Here is a 21,406-nt window from a genome sequence, read left to right as displayed (position 1 = left end):
GCTAGAGTTCCATGTGTAAGACACTGGCATCTGGTCTATTGTTTTTGACAGTCCTGGGGCTTGGTCTTAGGGCCTAGGTACTGTCTCTGAGTTCCTTTATCTCAAGGCTAGCCACTTGAGCCACTCCACAGTTTCTACCTTTTTCTGAGTATGTGGCACTGAGGATTCAAACCCTGGCATACATGCATGCTAAGCGAGCTAATTACCACTAAGCCACATTTCTAGCTCCATCCTTTCAGTTTTACCCCTCACTTGCCTATCCTCAGGAAAAGGTTTCTAACTATAAATCATCTAAAGAAATCCCAATAGGAAGAAGTCCAAAGATTGGACAAAGCTCATACTTGGTAGAGTCTCTAAACATGTGAAAACTGTGACCAATGCATCCATTTAATTATGTATTATGTTTCAAGACTTAATAAAATATTAATGAAAAATGAGTCAATGTCCTAAATTGTTGTATAGAATTCTATTATAGCTGTGCAAAATGTAATAAATATTATGTGAATAATATGCTAAATACAATAATCAATTAATGAATCAAAGAAAAATAAAATACAAAATCAATAATAAAATCATAATATGAAATTAACATACATAAGTGTATATCATATATTACACATGTATAGAAATATCTTTTCAATTGCAGGGCCTTCATTCAGGCCCTGGGAACCCTAGCCTGAATTTTTTTTCCTCAAAGACAGTGAGCTTCGCCTTCACCCATGGTGTAAGAGTTACCTGGATGGTGAGTTCAAATCCTAGTAATGGCAGAAATACTGGCCCCAGTTTCAATAGTGACTTACTTTTTTTAATGGAAGCAATCATGTTTACTCAGTTCCATACTGAACATTTAAAAAAAAGCAGTGTAGAATTTTGTACAGCTATTCAGACATACTTTCCTTACCTCTAAAGTGCTTCTCTGAGAACTATATTGTTTCTCTTTTTTGTACTTTTTTATTGCAAAAATGTTTTACAGAGGGGTTATAGTTACAGGAGCAAGGAGTACGTTTCCAATTGAGCATTGTTGACTCCTCCTTTTTTTTCCCCCTACCATCCCTTGCCTCCCATCTCCACAACTACCTCCGCCTGCCGAGGTCAGTGACTTAGTTTTTCATTTTTGGTTGGTTTTGACCTCAAGCTCTAGCAACTCTTCCCTCACATTGCTACAAGTTTACCAAGACCCTGAGTTCAAATCCCAGGCTAGGAAAGAAAACTGGCAGAAATTCCAAACCAGGGAGCTTTATTTTTTTTAATTTACTTAAATAATGTTTTTTCTTTATTCTTTTTTTTTTTTTTACAACCATGGGGCTTGAACTCAGTTCGTTTAAACTCTGCCTCAGCTTGGATCTCCCATAGCCGACCCTGAGATCCTAGGCCCAGAGTTCTTGCAGGTAGAAAAAAACCCTGGAAAGCACAAAAAGTGGCAAGCTGTAGAGTGCTGGGGATTTATGAATTTTTTCTTTGGACGGTAACCATCCTGGGTCAGAATGACATGGCTGCAAGGTGGACCTGACCTACCCTTGCTGATGGCTGGTGGGCTATCAGTGAAACCATAGGCCAACCTGTCAACATATGCCCTGGGTTCAAATCCCAGTCCTGATACCAATGGCAGGAGATCACAAGAGACTCATTCCTATGCATAGGAATACTGATTAAAAGAGGAGTTCATGCATCGGTCTTGTCTAAAATTGGATTCAATAATCCTAGAATGCTGATTGGCCTTAATGTTATTAAGCAGGAAAAGGATAATATTCCTTCAATGGTGGGATAATAAATACCTAAGAATTGGTAGGAACGTAGTAGTTGTCATTCAATCATAGATAGACGGCTCTGGCACTCTTTACCAATATATATTTATTTGTATACCACCGTCTGCCTATCCATGTATTGCTATTTTGGCCAAACCTTGGGGTTGATCTCAGTGCTGGGCAAACACCTGACAGCTTCATTGTCTAGAGGCTGCCATGCTGAAACTCACCCATTCATGAATTGGGCCTGCTAGACAACGGGTTCAGATCCTCACACTGCCAGACATGATAGAGAACATATCTAAAATCTGTATTTTATGTGATAGGATGTAAACAATGTAATAAATAGTATAGATGTCATCAGAGTCAATAAAATAAATGGTAAATAAATGAATAAAACAAGAAATAAAATGAATAACCACACCAAACACAATATGGACTGAACATCTGTATGGAAGTATAAATCCCATCGTTAAAATGTATATAAGGAGTATCTTTTCCAGGCATGAGGCTTGAATTCAGCCCCCTTTTGAAGAGGGAATGGCGGGAGATCCGGAGATACTCATTTCTGGACCTAGGAAGAGTCATAGAATGCAATCTATCTCATCCTTGAATGAGTAATTCGTGCATGATGCAAGTAGGAAATGATAGGCAAGACTCATGGGGTATAGGTTATTTGTAAAGGAGAGTTGATGAAGCGTGACAATAATAATCACAGTCATGAAATGGAGGCATCAGGAAAGATCCAAGAATCAGTAGTCACACAGATTGGATTCCATCACAGGTCACCATCAATCCTACTCTATATACTTATTTGCACACTACTTTCAGCTTATGGATGGGTGACTATTGTGCTCACCACTCTCCCCCCAGGGGGGCTCAAACTCAGGTACTGGGAAGGTACTGGGAAGGCGTAGCTCCTTCGTTGCTAACAGGCTTGTCTGCTCATGTGGAACCATTCACCAATGGTGCCTGCTAGGCCTGAGTTCAGATCCCAGAAATGCCAAAAGATTCATCTTGATGCCAGAAGCCAATCGTTGCACCTGTTTCATTTCCTGTGCAAGTACTGGGTCCCTGCTAGGATGGCGAATGCATGGGCCACCCTGTGGTCATGGGAATAAGTTGTTATACATATTAGCCCAGTTATACCTGTCATCATATACGCAAGAAAATACAAAATACATTCATGAATAGCTTACAAAATAAAGACAATAAGTACACTCAATGCATGATGCAGTCCACATACGACTGTGAATATATATCCCATGTTTCAATGATGCATTGAGGACTATTTTGGCCTCTCTAGGGCTCGATCTCAGTTCCTGGGAACATCCCAGCTTCCTTACTGGCTCACAGTCTGGTGTGATCACGTGGGCCCACTGTGAAGTTGGGCCTCTTAAGACCGGAGTTCGAGTCCCAACACTGCCAAAAATTCACCCTGATGTGAGAAGACAGTTGTTACACCTGTTTTCCTGTGTTGCACAAATTCTGGGTCTCTGCTAGATGGAGAAGGTATAGGCAACTCTAATGGGAATAGGTTGTCATCCAGTTCACCACAGTTATATCTGTCAACCTATACTTAAGAACATACACAATACATCAGTGAATAAGACACAAAATAAAGAGAATGACTACACCAAACGCAAGATGCCACCCACCCATGTTTGGAAATATAGATCCTCTGTTTAATTATGAATTTATGACAATATTGGCCCCCACCAGGGATCAATCTCAGGTCCCGGGAATGGCCTAGCTCCTTAGAGGCTCACAGGCTGGTGTGCTTACCATGACCCATTAACCAATTGAGCCTGCAAGGCCTTGAGTTCAAATTCCAGCACTGCCAAAAGATTCATTCTGATGTGAAAAGCCTAGGGTTGCACGGGTTTTCGTGTTCTGTGCATGTCCTGGGTGTCATTGAGGATGGAAAATGCTATATAGGCAACTCTATAGCCATGGGAATAGGTTGTCATCCATGTCAGCACAGTTATATCTGTCACCATACTCAATAAAATGCACAATACATCAATAAATAAGACACAAAATAAAAAGAATAATTACACTGAATGCAAGATGCATACCACACCTGTAGGTAAAGAGAGGTCCTATGTTTAAAAAAGGTGGGCTTGTAATTTTGTCCAGTGCTGGGCTTCAAATCAGGCCCTGGAGCAGGTCTGACATTCTAGTTTTCAAGGATGGTGAGCTTCAACTTCACCCACAGTGCAACAGAGCTACCCACACCTGAGTTCAAATCCTAGCACTGACAAAAGATTCATCCTGATGTCAGAAGCCAGTTGTTGCACACGTTTTCTTCTCCTTTGAAAGTCCTGAGTATCAACTAGGAAGGAGAATTCATAGACAACCCTATAACCATGGGAACCTTTCGTCATCCATGTCAGCACAGTTATACCTGTCACCATACTTAGTAAAATACACAATACCTCCATGATGTAGATACAAAATAAGGAGAAGTTCACTAAACACAATATGCTGTTGACAGATATATGTCAATATAGATTGTATGTTTAAATTATGAACTTATTACTATAGTGGACTGCCCTAGCGATCAATGTCAGATCGTGGGAAAGGCCTAGCTCCTTAGTTGCTCACAGGATAGTGTGATCACCTTGACTTATTGGCCAATTAGTCCTACCAGGCCCTGAGTTCAGATCCCAGCCCTACCAACAAGTGGATCGTGGAGTAAGAAGCCAAGTGTGAAACTTGTTTTCCTTTTTTCTGAATATCCTGAGTGATCCTGAGAATCCTGGCATGGTGGAGAACATTTCTACAAATCTAGACGCTCTGTGATAGGATGTCATCAATGAAATAAACATAATGGGTTTCATTATAGTACAATCAATGGTAAATAAATGAATAAAACAAAAAATACAAGGAACAACCACACCAAACAACTATGGACTGAACATCTACAGGTAAGTATAAATCCTATCTTTACAATGTATATAATTAGTATGTTTTCCAGGGCTTGTGCTTGAATTCAGGACTAGTGAACATGCCTGACTTTCTTATCTTCAAGTACGGTGATCTTCCCCTTCATCCACATTGCTGCAGATTTACCCACATCCTGAGTTCAAGTCCAAAGCATAGAAGAGTAAACGGCACGAATTGCAAGCCAAGGAGCTTTATAAAAAATTTTTACTTTTCTCAATATGGGGCTTGAACTCAGGTTGTAGCAACTCTGCTCAGCTTCGATCACCATAGGTTGGGGTGCAGGCACTAGACCTAGAGCTGCTCCTGGGATCCTAGACCCCCAGGCCTTGCATGGAAAGCAATGCACAGAAAAAATGTGGCCTTTTTATGCTTTCTTCCTTTGCACGGTGACCCTCATGGGTCTGAATGACACTGTTGCAAAGGGTACTTCATTTTGCATTGCGGAATGCTGCCAGACTATTGTGGAGGCCACAGGCCCAGGTGGCAACATAGTCCCTGATTTCAAGTCCCCGTCTTGACTCCAACCAATGGCAGGTGGTATTAAGAAAATGGTCCCCCATCCATAGGAATAACAATGGAATGTTTTCAATGTCACGGTTGAATGAGTTGATCGTGAATGATGATCCTATAAAATTAGACAGCATCATTTCAGGAGGCTAATAGACTTTATGTAATATTTATGAAGCATTAAAAGAATATTATTACTTACAGGAACACAATAATTTCAGGACACTGATTTCATTAAGGATGAAAACAATAATATTAATTACATGGATGCATAATTAAAACCCAAGAATTGGTAGGAATGTAATCTATATAACTGAATAATATATAGATATATCTTACACTTGATAAAGATATATCTTTATTAACGTACTGCCAACTGCATATCAATGTTATTTTTTTGTTAACGCCTGGGGCTTGATATCAGGTCCTGGGAACAGCCTGTCAGCTCAATTTGCCCAAAGATGGAGTGCTGACACTCACCCATTCATGATTTGGGCCTTGTAGGCTTGTAGGCCAACAGTTCAGATGCCAGCACTGCCAAAAAATGAATTGTGGGGTAAGAAGCTGATGGTGACACATGTTTTGGTTTTCTGTGAAAATCCTGGGTGTCAGGTATGAAGTGGAATACATATGCAGACATATGTCCTACGTAATTAATGTAATAAATTCTTTTTTTGGGAGGGGGTCTGATCGTGGGGCCTGAATTCTGGGCCTGGGCTCTGTCCCTCAGGTCTTCAGCTCAAGGCTAGCACTCTACCACTTGAGCCAGAGCGCCACTTCTGCCTTTTTCATTTTGCCTGTGAGGAATCGAACCCAGGGCCTCATGCATTCAAGGCAAGCACTCTACCACTAAGCTACCTTCCCAGACGCATGTAATCAATGTTTTATGTGACATAATAGTCAATAAAATAAATGTTTAATGCAATGCATGAAACAAAAAATTAAATAACTGCACTGAATGAAATATAGTCAACATATGCTTACAAATATAAATAATATATGTAAATTGTACATGAATAGGATGTTTTCTAGTGGTGGGGGTCTATTTCAGACCTAAGGAACAGACTTGAATTTCTTGACGTCAAGGAAACCAGCTTTCCCTTCCCACATAGTGCATCAGAGTTACCAAGACCATGAGTTCCAAAACCACTCCTGGCAGAAAAATGGCATCTTCTTAGTTATTTCATTATGCCTCCGTTTTATTAATGTGATGGTTTAAATGCTCAATAAAATATTAACTAACATAGATCAGTGTCCTATAATTGTGTATAATTTTATACTGGAATCATTCAAGAACTGCTCATTCAATGATGGCACACATCACATTCCATTGGTAATCATATGGATAAGAGTAAGTTTTTTGGATCTCCTGGCATTTGGAGGTGGCAGGACCAGGATTCGAACTGTGGGCTACAGCTCCCACCACTTAAACACAAGGATAGGGAACTAACCTGTTTGTCCAAGAACATCAGCAAGACCAATGATTAAGCAGGCACCAGTGGCTCTCAGCAGTCCTCCTTGATACTTACAAGGCTGTGATTGGAGGATCATGGTTGATGTCATCCTAGGCAGGAAAGTCCTTGAGACCCCTTTCCAACTTTTTGACAACAAAGCCAGAAGTGCTGTGGCTCCAGTTTTGAGGGCCAGGCTTGAGCAAAAGTAGCTTACACACTGTACCCAGATCCTGAGTTCAAGGTCGAGGACTGGCAACAAACAGACATGCACAATAATCTGTGCAGCCATCCGGTTAAAGCTGGTCACCCTCTTGTCTCCAACTGAATTGACATTCTTCCCTGGGAAAAGGGCTGGGGAGATGATAACTTCTTGACTCTGCCCATGCTGCATGCATCACAGGATTCCGGCCACACCCCCATTCTTTCATGGTTCTTTCTGACCAATGGGATACAAGAATGGTGGCCACACCCATATTCCATGCTGCCTAATAGCACCAGGATTCCCACTGTTAGTTTACACCACCACCAGCAGTTGAGGAAGGTGAAGTGTTTGAGTGGTGAGGAAGAAGCTCAAGGAGACTTCAGAGTATAGTAGGAAATTGAGAAGCCTGCCTGTGCCCCAGCCACTTTCCCCTTTTCCCAAGTTTTGAGATTTCAGCCCGATTAAAGTCCCAGCCTGATCCCTGGACCTGGTTCTCTACTTTGGGCCCATTTGTCCACAATACCACTGCCATCACTGCAGGCCCCACCTGGAGCAGCCTCCAGCAGCTTCTCCCAGCAGCACAGGTGAGTGGCTGCCCCCAAACCACCCCGACCGAGGTCAGAACCCCTCTGGGGGCACCATGACCCCTGCTTGTTTCCTCTCCCTGGCTCTGAGGAGCCAACTTTCTGTCTTGGACATTTCTGAAACAAAGACTCAATATATGCTCTGGCTGGGCTGGATCGAGGTCCTCCTATCTGTGACAGGTATGCTCCTCCAGGCCTGGTCATCTGTAGTTGGGATGGTAGACATGTAGCAACATGCTCAATCTTCAATTTAGATGGCTTATCCCCAACTTTTATGCCACAGCAGCCGATTATTGACCATAGGTGAAGCTCTGGGTAGGGCTGCAACCATCAGACCTCATTTTCCTCACAGGATAGTTGTTAGGAAACAAGGGATTTATGCAGAGGGATCTCTGGAACATGGCTAGGCACATAGGGAGCAGCCTTCAGATAAGGTTCTCTGCAGTTCTGTGAGCAAATGACAAGAAGATACCCGGAAAGGGCTCAGATGGGGCCTTCTATTAATCGTGCAACAAATGTGGGATTATGAAACAAAACATGGCTCTCTTTCATCATTACCCTATCCCCATATGGAAGGGGATCCTTCATTGTGTGGAGTTTTGCAGCTTAGGGAAACGGAGGCACAAAGAAGCCAGGTGACGTGCTTATGACTTCAACTTCACAGGAAGCTCAGCCTGAATTCACTACCATGCTCCCTAAGACAATGATTGTTATTCAGTAGACTTCTGGTGGTAGGAAGTCCACTTGTTGTCAGTCGTGGGGCTTGAAATCTCGGTCTAGGCACTGTTCCTGAGCTCCTCAGCAAAAGGCTAGCACTCTACCACTTGATCCCACAGCACCATTTCCGGTTTTCTGGTAGTTCTTTGGATACAAGAGTCTCATAGACTTTCCTGCCGGGGCAGCTATGAACCATGATCTTCGTATCTCAGCCTCCTGTGTAGTTAGGATTAGAGTTCTAAGCCACCAGCAAACTTCTTAATTGTAATTGTGACTTTTTTCTCTCCCTCTTTCACATGAACTGGTTGAATGGGTGCTAGAGGAGGGGGTTCAGCATCCCCATGTGGCTAGAACCCAAGGTGGCCCTCTCATTCTGGAGGTGGGCGGTAGGTGAGGTGCTGTCTTGCTCAGCCTGTTGAAACAGCTCCATGAGATAAGCCCCTCTGTGCCTTGGCTAGACCATGACAGTTCTTCATTGTCCATCCAGCCTCACTGGACTTATTGTATTGTATTGATTTCGCCATCATTTCTAGCACCTGGCCATAATTATGATACATATTTACTGAATAAAAATGTAATGCCATCTTAAGAAAGTCATTTAGGGCTCCTGGAATGTGGCTTCATAGTACAGTGATTGCCTATCATGCATGAAACCCCGGGTTCAATTCCTCAGTAAACACATAAAAAGAAAAATTCTGGAAGTGGTGCTGTGCCTCAAGTGATAGAGTGCTAGCTTTGAGCAAAAAAAAAAAAAAAAAAAAAAAAAACAAAAAAGAAAAAAACTGAGGAATAATTCCCTACCCCTGAGTTTAAGCCTCTGGACTGGCAAAACAAAAACAAAACAAAACAAAATAAAAACATTTAGTTAGTAAATGCAAAATAAAGAACCCATACTTGTAATATATAATTGCTCCTTCCATACTGACACTTGAAAATAGTCCCTAATTCATGTACTTATACTGTGTTGAAAAAAGTTTTGTTCATTAAGTCATAGCTATTAATGCCAGGAATGTGCTTAGATGTCAGGTTAAGATTAATTCTGGAAATTCAACAATTCCAGGATTTTGTGTCATCACTGCTAATCACAAAGAATAGGGTAGTCTATGTGTGATTTTGAAACTTTTGGTCAGTTATGGCACCATAAAGGCAGAAGCTAATTAAGTGTTGTGACAGAAGATAAAGAATAACTGCAGATGTAAAGAATAAATTATAGTAACTAAGGTATACCAGAAACTGTTCTAGAGAACTATTTTTGGTTATTGAAGAACTTGTTGTCAACTAAGCTTTTCCTCATTGTCTTTAGTATTCTAAATTTCTTAGGCTAGTTATTAATCTCTGTGTGATAAATGTATCTCCTTCTATGCTGTTCTTTCATAGATGATCTCCTTTGCTTTCTAAAAATCACAGTCTTTCTATATTTCTCTATGAACATTTCCTGATACTAATTTCACCTATACAGATGTCAGAGGATGCTAATATAAGGGTCCCAGAGCTCATGAGTCATTAATGTAAGAAAATGGAAATGAAGGACATATTTATTGCTATCTCAATTTTTCTGAAAAGCTGCAATGTCATCATTTGATTAAAATTTCCATTCTTTGTCAACACAGTGTTATTCAGTGCACATAAATGCAAATATGAGCCAGGTGCTGGTTGTTTGCACCTGTAATCCTAGCCACTCAGGAGGCTGAGACCAGAGGATTGTGGTTCAAAGTCAGCCTGCTCTGGAAAGTCCATGAGACCCTAATCTTCAGTTTACCAACAGAAACCCAGAAGTGGTAATGTAACTAAAGTGGTAGTACCCTCAAGTTGAACTGAAGAGCTTAGGGACAGCACCCAGGATCAGAGTTCAAGTCCCACAACCAATAAAAAAGGTGAAATATGACTTTAAGTTTCCCCAAAAGGAACGAAAAGATCAATAATCCTCCCAAGCAATACAAATAATTCCAAAATGATTCAGTAGAAATAATTTTGCTGAGTAATGTGATGGATTATTTGCTGGACATATTCTCTAATAATAAATCATTTAACTAGGGATACAGGTGGACCCATTGCAACAATGAGATGTACAAGTCGTAACGTCGAAAGAAGAACTTTACAACTTTGGTGTGTTGGGGGGGGGAAGACCGGGAGTGGGGAGGGGGGTAGTACAGGAAGTGATGGGATGGGGAAACAAAGAGGAGGAAACAATGCTTGAATAGAAATGTACTTGTTATGTTGCCAATGTAATTGTAACACTTCTGAACGGTATTCTCACAATAAAAAAGAAAAAAATTGTCTAATATTAGCTTTAAAATAAACTTCACCTAATATTTCATGTTTGAAAAGAGAAGTCTATACAGTTGATGTCACTTGGCTTTCTTATTATCTTACTTCAAAGCCAACCCTGGCAAGAGAGTCTGTCAAAGTCTTATCTGTAATTACACAGCAAAAAAAGCCAGAAGTGGAGTTTTGGTTCAAGAAGTAGAATACTAGATTTGGGTCTGGTGGGCAGGAAAGAAAACTGTTCAGGGACAGGGTCCAGCATCTGGGTTCAAGCCCCAGAACCAACACAAACTTAACAAACAAACAAATAAAAAAAAACCCAGATATTTCATTGGAACCCTCCTTAAAGGAGTACTGATCTGAGACGAGGCTCCTTTTCCTGATCATAATCACTGAATGCTTCTTTGGAATGCTTCTTGCTCTGGAGAACTCAGGACTAAATTAAAGGAATTGATAACTGACACCTGCAACAAGGGAATCATCTCAGGGGTGAAATATACATCGATAAGACTTTAAAACCTCCATGGCTTTGTTTCTTTGCAGTAGAATTTTTTTTTTTGGGGGGGGGGGAGTTTATTCATGGGCCTGAATTCTGGGCCGGGGCGCTGTAACTCAGCTCTTCAACTCAAGGCTAGCCCTCTAACAATTGAGCAATAGCACCATTTCTGGCTTATATTTGCTTACGTGGCGCTAAAGAATCAAACCCGGGCCTCATGCATGCAAGGCAAGTGCTCGATCACTGAGCCACGTTCCTAGTCCCTAGACTAGAACATGTTTAAAACAAAGTTATTTCCTTTTGTTTTATGCTCCTCTTCAAATGGCACATTATTTCTTTTTTTATTTTTTATTGTGAAAATAATGAACAGAGGGGTTAAAATTACATGGGAAAGATAGTGAGTACATTTCTTATCAAGCATTGTAGCCTCCTCCTTTGATATGTTTCCCCTTCTCATCACTTCCCAGCCTCCCCCCACTCCTCACCTAATCCTCCCACTCCAACCAAAGTTGTAAACTTCGTTTTCGACATGACAATTTGTACTTCTCAGTGTTGCAATGGGTCCACCTGTATCCTTATTTAAACGAATTTTTCCCCTTTCCCCTCCACAAATTATACCGACATTAAATACAGTGAAAGCAGGATTTATAATGTGGGGGAGGGACATAAAAAGCTACAAAGAAATAATCTTATGAATGCATTAGAAACAAATGCATGAAAGAAAAAAATAACATTTAAATACATATCTTAGGGTTCATTTTCCTAACATCACCTTATCTGAACTTTTCTGCTTGACTCATACATATACTAGATTTTACAAATAAGGGAAACCATGGGACCTATGTTTCTTTGGGCTTGGCTTTCTTCAGTTAATATAATTGTTTCCAAGTCTTTCCATTTCCTAACAAATGGGGCTATGTCATTCTTTCTGATGGAGGCATAGAATTCCATTGTGTATATATTGAACATCTTCTTGATCCATTCATCGACTGAAGGGCATCTGGGTTGGTTCCATGTCTTAGCTATGGTAAATAATGCTGCAATAAACATAGTTGTTCTGGTAGCTTTAGTGTGGTCTTGTTTGTAAATATTTGGGTAAATGCCCAAAAGTGAGATTGATGGGTCATAGGGGAGCTCTATGTGGAGTCTTTTGAGGAACCTCCATACTACTTTCCAAAGTGGTTGAATAAGTTTACACTCCCACCAACAATGAAGTAAGGTTCCCATCTGGCCACATCCACTCCAGCATGTTATTATTAGAGTTCTTGATTTTTGCTATTCTAACTGGGGTGAGGTGGTATCTTAATGTTTTGATTTGCATTACTTCTTTGGCTAAGGAGGTTGAGAATTTCTTCATGTGTCTGTTGGCCATCCATCTTTCTTCTTCAGAGAAGTTTCTCTTTAAGTCTTTCCCAATTATTTATAGGGCAGTTGTTTCTTTGAGGATTTGTTGTTGGCAGATTTAATTTTTTGAGTTCCAAGTATATTTTGAATATGAGACCCTGGTCCGTTTTATGGCTAGTGAAGATCTTCTCCCAATCTGTGGGCTTTCTACTGATCTTGCTAGCTATGTACTTTGCCATGCAGAACTCTGCAACTTCAAGCAATCCCATTTGTCCAGCCTTTCTTTGATTTGTTGTGTTTCCGGGTCTCTATTAAGAAAATTTGGGCCTGGGCCAAGGAGACCTAGGTTTTCTCCTATTCCATCCTGTAATGCTTTCAGAGTGTCTGCTTTGACTATGAGGTCTTTCATCCATTTGGAGTTGATTCTGATGCAGGATGATATATAAGGATCTAGCATTAATTTTCTATAAGTAGTTAACCAATTTTGCCAGCACCACTTACTGAAGAGGCTGTCTTTCTTCCATTCTATTTTTTTAGCTTCCTTATCAAATATTAGATGAGTATAGGTCTGTAGGTTCATGTCTGGGTTTTCAATTCTTTTCCATTGGTCCTGAGGTCTGTTCTTGTGCCAGTACCAAGTTGTTTTGATTACTATGGCTTTATAATGGAGATTGAAATTTGGTATTGATATTCCTCCAGCAGTGTTCTTTCTGTTGATGAGCGTTTTTGCTATTCTGGGTCTTTTATTGTTCCATATGAATTTTTGGATTCACTCTTCTATTTCCTTGGAGAATGAGGTTGGAATTTTGAAAGGTATCGCATTGAATTTGTAGATAGCCTTGAGAAGTATTGCCATTTTCACGATGTTAATCTTTCCAATCCAGGAGCATGGGAGGTTTTGCCATTTTCTAAGTTCTGTTTTGATTTCTTTTTTCAAGTTTTTAAAGTTTTCATCATAGAGGTCCTTCACTTCTTTGGTTATGTTAATTCCTAGGTATCTTATTTTTGCGGGGTTATTACAAATAGAGTTGCTTTCCTAATTTCAGCCCCACTTTTCTCATTGTTGGCATGCAGAAGAGTCATTGATTTGGCGGGTTTAATTTTATACCTTGCTTCTTTGCCAAAGTTTTGAATCAGCTTGAGTAATGTGGGAGTGGAGTCTATGGAATTCTTTAAATACAACATCATGTCATCTGCAAAGAGGGAAAGTTTTATTTCTTCTTTCCCTATTTGTATCCCCTTTATGTTTGCATCTTGTCTTATTGCTTTAGCTAGGCATTCTAGTACTAGATTGAAGAGAAGTGGAGAGTGGACATCTGTGTCTTGTTCCTGAGTTAAGAGGAAATGGCTTCACTTTTTCACCATTAAGTATAATGCTGGCTGTAGGTTTGTCATATACAGCCTTTATTGTATTGAGGAATGTTCCATGGATTCCTAATTTTTCCAAAACCTTCATCATAAAGGGGTGTTGGATCTTGTCGCATGCTTTTTCTGCATCTATTGAGATAAACATGTGGTTCTTATCTTTGCTCCTGTGATGTGATGAATAATATTAATTGATTTGCATATATAGAACCAGCTTTACATCCCTGAAATGAATCCTGTTTGATCATTGTGTTAATTGTCGAAAATTTTGTTGAGAAGTTTTGCATCAGTGTTCATCAAAGAAATGGGTTCATAGTTTTCTTTCTTTGATGAGTCCCTGCCTGGTTTTCGGATAAGGGTTATGATGGCTTCATAAAATGTGTTCAGTAGTGAAATTTCTCTTTCAATTTAGTTGAAGAGTTGGACGAGTATTGGTGTGAGCTCTGCTATGAAGTAGGAAAAACTTTTTTATAAAAAGTGCAAAAAAATTTAAAAAAAGTTTTTTTGATTTTTTTTGGGAGGGGTGGGAAAAATCCTGTATCCCCCTTGTGTCCATAACCAGCCTCTTGTTTTATTTTCTGGTCTGCTTGTGGTGTTTGAATTTCCTTTGGCTTGGTTGGTTTCTTATGTCAGTTTGTTTGAACAGATGGATAAATGCTCTGCTTAATCCAGGATTTTGTGATCCTTTTCCCAGGCTAGTTCAATGAGAAGGAGATCTGCTTTGAGTGTCACAAAAGAGGGAGATGGCTTTTCCTGAAGTTTGGAGATGCTGTGATGAGGCTAGGTTCTGGGTGGTGTTGAGGCCTTTCAGCAAACAGTAGCTTTTCCCAGGGGTTAGTTTGTGAGAAACTCACAGAGCCCAGCAGGGAGCCACTCTCAAGTTTACTAAATTTCACTTGATTGTCAAGGCTGCTAAAGGGAGGGGCATCCTCTGGCTCTGATTACCCAGTGAAGAAAGCCATTCCTGGGGCTGGCGCCTGAGCTGAGTGATTTTTCCTTGGGTGGAGCTGAGTCTGGCAGGTCACTTTAGGTTCTTGTGACCTGCTAAATAACTCTAGTTTTCTTCCAATGCCTGAGTTGGAGCTAGCAGCTCCACTGAGCTTTGTCACTATTCAAGAGGGAGATCTCCGGTACTGGGGGATGGGGGGTGGCCTTCCCTCCTCTGCTCCCTGAGAAGGAGTGAGGACGTTAGGCTTATACTCATGCCGAGTCTTGGTTCCTGGGTCATCTCTGGTCTGCGAACTACAGGATGAAGATGTCTGCTCCTTGTCAGTTCTTTCTGGTTCCATCTCCCAGACTCTCTCTGAGGCATGGAGGGTACGGCCGCCGCTGCCACAGCCTCGGCAGCAGTGGCATCTCCTCGCAAGTGCTCCCATCTGTCTCCTTGCCTGGATTTTCCCTCTCTGGCCTAACTCTCTGTCCTGTGATGGCACACTTGGTGTGATTCTCTGGCTTAGGACTGTTCACTGGAACTCTAAATCTGCTTTCTATGTGAGAGCTTGTTTAGCCTCCAACTTCTCCTCCACCATCTTCCCGGAACTTCCCGGCAAATTATTTCTTTCTGTAATACTCTCAACTAGAAGTTTACAGAAAAGTTATGTATGAGTAAAAACACACTCAAAAAAGTCAGGGACAGAGTTTCCTTCAAGCCTTCGGATTCTTTTCTTTTTTTATTTTTTATTGTAAAGATACTATAGAGAGGGGTACAGTTACATGAGCAAGGTAATGAGTACACTTCCTATTGAGTATTGTTACCCCCTCCATTGTTTTCCGCCTACCATCCCTTCAATCCCTACCTTCCCTGAGGTTCTTTTTCTTTTAATTGTGGTTAAGTGATTACATAATTTCCCAAATTTCACAGTATTGTGAAATAATGATGCTCATTTAAAGTCACAAGTTCATTCTAACCTTCCTGGAGAAAATTGTCTATCACAGTCTATAACATATAATGGTGTACACATATACACTATACATGTGATCAGCAGCATGGGGATATTTAGTAGTGGTTTGACCAGGTGAGTGGAAGTTCTTTGTTCCTTAAGTCCTGTTAATTTTTTGTATCACCTAACATTTGGGATTTAGCATTCACTTATAAGGGAGACCATGTACCATTTGTCTCTTTGCTCTTGGCTTACCTCGCTCAACATGATTCCTTCTAGCTCCATCCATTTCCCTCCAAATGCCATTATTTTGTCATTTCTAATGGCTGCATAATATTTCATTGTTTATAGATACCACAATTTTTGGATCCATTCATCTGTAGTGGGGCATCTGGTTTGTTTCCATATCCTAGCTATTGAGAACAGTGCTGCAATGAACATGGAGGTGTACGTGTCCTTGTATATTGGTTCCTTTGTTCAGGGTAGATGCCTAGAAGTGGTATGACTGGGTCATAAGGGAGGTCCAATTTTAGTTTTCTAAGGACCAGCCAGATTGCTTTCCAAACTGGTTTTATAAGTGTACATTCTCACAAGCAGTGTAATAGGGTTCCTCTTTCTCCACATCCTCTCCAGCATTTGTTGTTGGCTGATTTGTGGATGTGAGACATTCTGACTGGAGTAAGGTGGTATCTCAGAGTTGTCTTTATTTGCATTTCCTTCACCACCGGGGATGATGAACATTTCCTCTTGTGTTTCTTTGCCATTTTTATTTCTTCAGCTGAGAAGTCTCATTTTAGTTCCCTTGCCCATTTAGTAATTGGTTTGTTAGGCTTGGGAGGGATTAGTTTCTTGAGTTCCCTGTATATACTTGATGTTAACCCCTGTCTGATATATTGCTGGTAAATATTTTTTCCCATTTAGTTGCTTGTCTTTCTAGCTTGGTTGTGATAGATTTAGCTGTGCAGAAGCTTTTTATTTTAAGGTAGTCCCATTTGTCAAGTCTCTCTCCAACTTGTTTTGTCCCTGGGATTCTTTTCAGGAAGTTCCTTCCTGTGTCTATTAGTTCAAGTGTCTCTCCTACTCTGTCCTGCAGAGGTTTCAGAGATTCAGGTTTAATGTTAAGGTCTTTACTCCATTTTGAGTTGATGTTGGTGCATGGTGATAGTCTGGGGTCCACTTTTAGTTTTCTGCATATGGCCACCCAGTTTTCCTAGCACCAATGGTTGAAGAGGCTGTGTTTCTTCCATTGTATTTCTTTGGTTCCTTTGCCAAATGTCAGGTGACTGTAGGCTTGCGGATTTATTTCTGAATCTTCTATTCTGTTGGTCTTTGGGTCTGTTTTGGTGCCAGTACCATGCGGTCTTTGTTATTATGGCTCTATAGTAGAGTTTGAATTGCGGCATAAACATCCCTCCCATGTTGTCTTTATTCCCTAGAATTGTTTTGGCTATTCTAGGTATTTTGTGGTTCCATATGAATTTTTGTACTGTTTTTTTTTTTATTTCAGAGATGTACATCATTGGGATTTTAATAGGAATTGCATTGAATTTGTATATTAATTTGGGCAGTATTGCCATTTTCACTATATTGTCTGCCTATCCAAGAGCATGGGAGGTCTTTACATTTCCTAATGTATTCTGCAATTTTTTTCTTTAACTTTTTATAGTTTTCATTAAATAGTTCTTTTACATCTTTGGTTAGGTTAATTCCTAAATATTTTATTTTGGGGGAGGTTATTGTTAATGGGATTGCTCCCTTTATTTCCCTCTCTTCTTGTACATTGTCAGTGTAGGCAAGGGATTTTTGTGGGTTTATTTTTTATCCTGCTACTTTGCTGAAGTGATTTATAATTTCTAAGAGTTTGGGGATGGAGTTTTTGGGATCCTGAAGGTATAATATCATGTCGTCTGCAAAAAGGGATAGTTTAACTCCTTCTTTCCCTATGGGGATCCCTTTAATGTCTTCTTCTTGCCTTATAGCCCTGGCTGAGGGTTCCAGGACTATATTGAAGAGGAGTGGAGACAGTGGGCATCCTTGCCTTCTTCCTGATTTCAGGAGAATTGGTTGTAGCTTTTCCCCTTTAAGTATAATATTGGTTATTGTTCTGTCATGAATGGCTTTTATTGTTTTAAGAAACGTTTCTTCTATTCCTATTTTCTCCAAAGCTTTTAGCATGAATGAATGTGGAATTTTATCAAAGGCCTTTTCTGCATCTGTGGCGATAATCATGTTATTCTTTACCTTAGCTCTGTTGATGTGTTGGATTACATTTATTGACTTTCGTATGTTAAACCATCCGTGCAACTCTGGGATGAAGCCTACCTGGTCATAATGTATGATGTTTTTATGTGTTTCTGGATTCTGTTAGCTAGAATCTTGTTAAGGATCTTTGCATCTGTGTTCATCAAGGAAATTGGCCTGTAATTCTCCTTTGGTTGGGTCTTTGCCTTGTTTGGGGATGAGTTTGGGCCAGCTCCCTCCTTCTCTGTTTCTCTGAAGAGCTTGAGGAATATGGGTATTAGTTCTTCTTTAAAGGACTTATAGAATTCTGCTTTGAATCCATCTGGTCCTGGGCTTTTTTTGTTGGAAGATTTTGATAGCTTCCTGTATCTTGTTGTAGGATATTGGCTTATTTATTCTTTGCCCAGTTTGGGCAACTTGTATTTCTCTAAAAATGCATCCATTTCTGCCAGGTTTTCTTCCTTTAGAGATTATAACTTTTGAAAGTAGTCCGTTAGGATTGTTTGGATATCTTGGTTACGTATTGTGATTTTTTCCTGTGGCATCCCTAATCCTGTTAATATGGTTTTCCTCTCTTCTTTTTTTAATTAATCTTGCCAATGTGCCATCAATTTTGTTTATTTTTTCAAAGAACAAGCTTTTTGTTTGGTTAATTTTGGTTATCATTTTCTGATATTCTAATTGGTTAATCTCTGCTCTTAATTTGGTTATCTGGCTCTATATATTAAATTTAGGTTCCATTTTTTTCTTGTTTTTCTAGCTGTTTTAATTGTAACATGAGATTATTTACTTGCTCTGTCTCCATTCTCTTGATGTGGGCACTGAGGGCAATAAATTTGTCCCTCAGGACTGCTTTTGCTGTGTACCATAAGTTTCTTTGTGAAGTGTTTTCGTTTTCATTGAGTTGTAGGAAATGTTTTATTTCTTCTCTCATCTCTTCTGTTACCCAGGCATTGCTAAGGAGTGTGCTGTTCACTTTCCATGTACTAGAGAAATTTCTGCAGTTTGCTTTGTTATTGAGAACTAGCTTGATTCCACTGTGGTCAGATAGGATACAGGGGATTATGTAGATCCCTTTGTATTTGCTTAAGTTCCTTGCATGAACAATGATATGGTCTACTTTGGAGAAAGTTCCATGAGCTGCTGAGAAGAATGTGTACTGTGTTGTTTTAGGGTGAAATACTCAGTAGATGTCAGTTAATTCCATTTGAAATATGGCCACACTTAATTCAGTAGCTTCTTTGCCAATCCTCTGGTTGGTAGACCTGTCCTTTGGTGAGAGTGTTGTGTTAAAGTCTCCTAGTATTATCGTATTGGGATCTATTTTATTCTGTAAGTTTGAGAGCGTTTGTTTAACATATCTGGGTGCATCAATATTTGGGGCATGTAAGTTGATGATGGTAATACTTACTCTTGTATTGTTCCCTGTATTAATATGTAGTGTCCGTCCTTGTCTTTCTGTACTGATTTTAATGAAAAGTTTATTTTGTCATATATCAGGATAGCTACACCTGCTTTCTTACTGGGGGCATTTGATTGGTAGATCCTTTTCCAACCCTTTACTTTGAATATGTTTGTATGTTTGGCTGAGAGTTGGGTCTCCTGAAGACAAAAGATGGATGGGTCATGTTTTCTGATCCAGTCTGCAGTTCTTTTTCTTTTGATTGGCGAATTAAGCCCATTAATATTAAGAGAAAGTGTAAAGAGATGCATTGTTGTCCCTGTCATTCCCTGTTTTCCTGAGTTTTTCTTCTTTCCCTTCTGCCTGTGCTTGCTCAGTTAGACTTTGATTAATGCCTGTCTGGGTGCAGGTCCCAGTTCCTGGTTGCTTTCTTCAGGTTGTGTCCCCTCTCTTAGTATTCTTTGTAATGCTGGCTTAATGTTTATGTATTCATTTAGTTTTTCTTTGCTATTAAAAATTTTCCGTTCTCCATCGATTTTGAATGCTAGCTTTGCTGGGTATATCAGTATGGGTTGGCAGTTATTGGCTCTCAGGGCTCGTATGGTACTTTCCCAGGCCTATCTTGCATTCAGTGTTTGTGTGGAGAGATCTGCAGTGATTCTATTTTTTTTCCATTGTTGTATAGCTCCTTCTTCATTTTTGCTGCATGCAAGATTGTTTCCTTATTATTCAGATCTATCATTTTTACTATAATGTGTCTAGAAATTTTTCTCCTGAGATCTTGCTTGTTGGGTGTTCTATATGCTTCTGTTATGTAGGTAAGATGTTCTTTTTTGAGTTGGGGGACTTTTTCACCGATTATCTTGTTGAATAGGTGTTGCATTCCCTTGCTCTGAAATTCCTCACCTTCGTCCACTCCAATTATATGAAGGTTAAATTTCTTGGTATTATCTTCTTTCTCTTGAATTTCCCTTTGGCTTAATTTGAGTGATTTTTACATATCTGTCACTTTTTGGTCCAGTTGGTGTATTCTGTCTTCTGTATCTGACACTCTATATTCCATTTCGTTCACTCTGTTGACCGTGGCTTCTATTGTACATGGAGGAAATGGATTCCTTTATGGATTCGATGTTGGTTCTCAAACTATTGATCTCACTTCTTAATGAGGTATGTACTATCTCTAATTTGGCATTTATCTCACTTCTTACTGAGGTTTGTGCAGCCTCTATTTTTGCATGCATCTCCTGTTTGATATCTTGTATCTCTTTTGATAGCTCATCCTTGTGTTCTTTCAAATTCTGTTCTATTTCTCGCTTTATTTCTTGAGTTATTGCCTCCAGCAACCCTTGGATGTAGTTTTTGTCTTCCATTCCTGTTTTGCTCCCACTGGTGCTCTCCCCTGCGTGGCTGCTGGCTATTGAGGATAGCTTGCTATCCTGGGTAGTGATAAACCTTGTAATTTTTCTCTGTGATTTTCTCATGGGGGTTCAGGGATTATTGGAGACTAATCTGCAATTTTGTTTTGGTGTGTCTGTCTTTGCTTGGTTGCTGATTCTGTATTGGTAGAGAGAGTCTGTGCCTGATCTGGGTTCTGTTGGGGGCCTACCTCCAGCTGCTGGTGTGTCCTACATAGGATTCTCGGCTCTCTGCTGTAGATCCCTGGCAATTCCCGTATTTTGAAGGGTTGAGCACCCTAGACTGCTCGTGTTTGCTCCTACAGGTGCTCTTGGCAAGATCGGATGCTCTGGATGCACTCTCCCAGATGCTGGAGTCGGCTATGGACTCCTGATGTTTTTGTTTGTTTGGTTGGTTGGTTTTTTGGGGGGCCGGTTGTGGGCTTGAACTCTAGGTTTGGGTGCTGTCCTTTAGCTCTTCAACTCTTCAGCTCAAGGCTGGCACCCTACCATTTGAGCCACAGCAACACTTCTGACCCTTTCTGCTCATGTGATGCTGAGGAATCAGATCCAGGGCCTCATGCACCCAAGACTATCACTCTACTGCTGAGCCACCTTACCAGCCTGAGCTCCTGCCTACTATCAGGTGCTGGTGGCCTGTGTTGCCCAATCCCAGCCTAGAGTATATGGGTTGGGTTTTGGTGGAGTTTGGGCTTCTCTTGTCCTGAGCCTCCAGGTCTTTTGTTGTCACAGGTTTGCTTCCTAAGGGGTGCAGTTCCCTGTTTTTCATCCCTCTGCTGAGGCATATGCTCAGTTGGGAGGAATTGGTTATGTTGTTCAGGCACTGGATTGCCAGGCCTG

The sequence above is a fragment of the Dipodomys merriami genome, unplaced genomic scaffold (assembly GCF_024711535.1).
Source record: "Dipodomys merriami isolate MVZ:Mamm:240054 unplaced genomic scaffold, mDipMer1.0.p SCAF_641, whole genome shotgun sequence".
Taxonomy (NCBI): Eukaryota; Metazoa; Chordata; class Mammalia; order Rodentia; family Heteromyidae; genus Dipodomys; species Dipodomys merriami.
The sequence above is the reverse complement of the archived record's forward strand: the minus strand, read 5'-3'. Positions refer to the sequence as shown.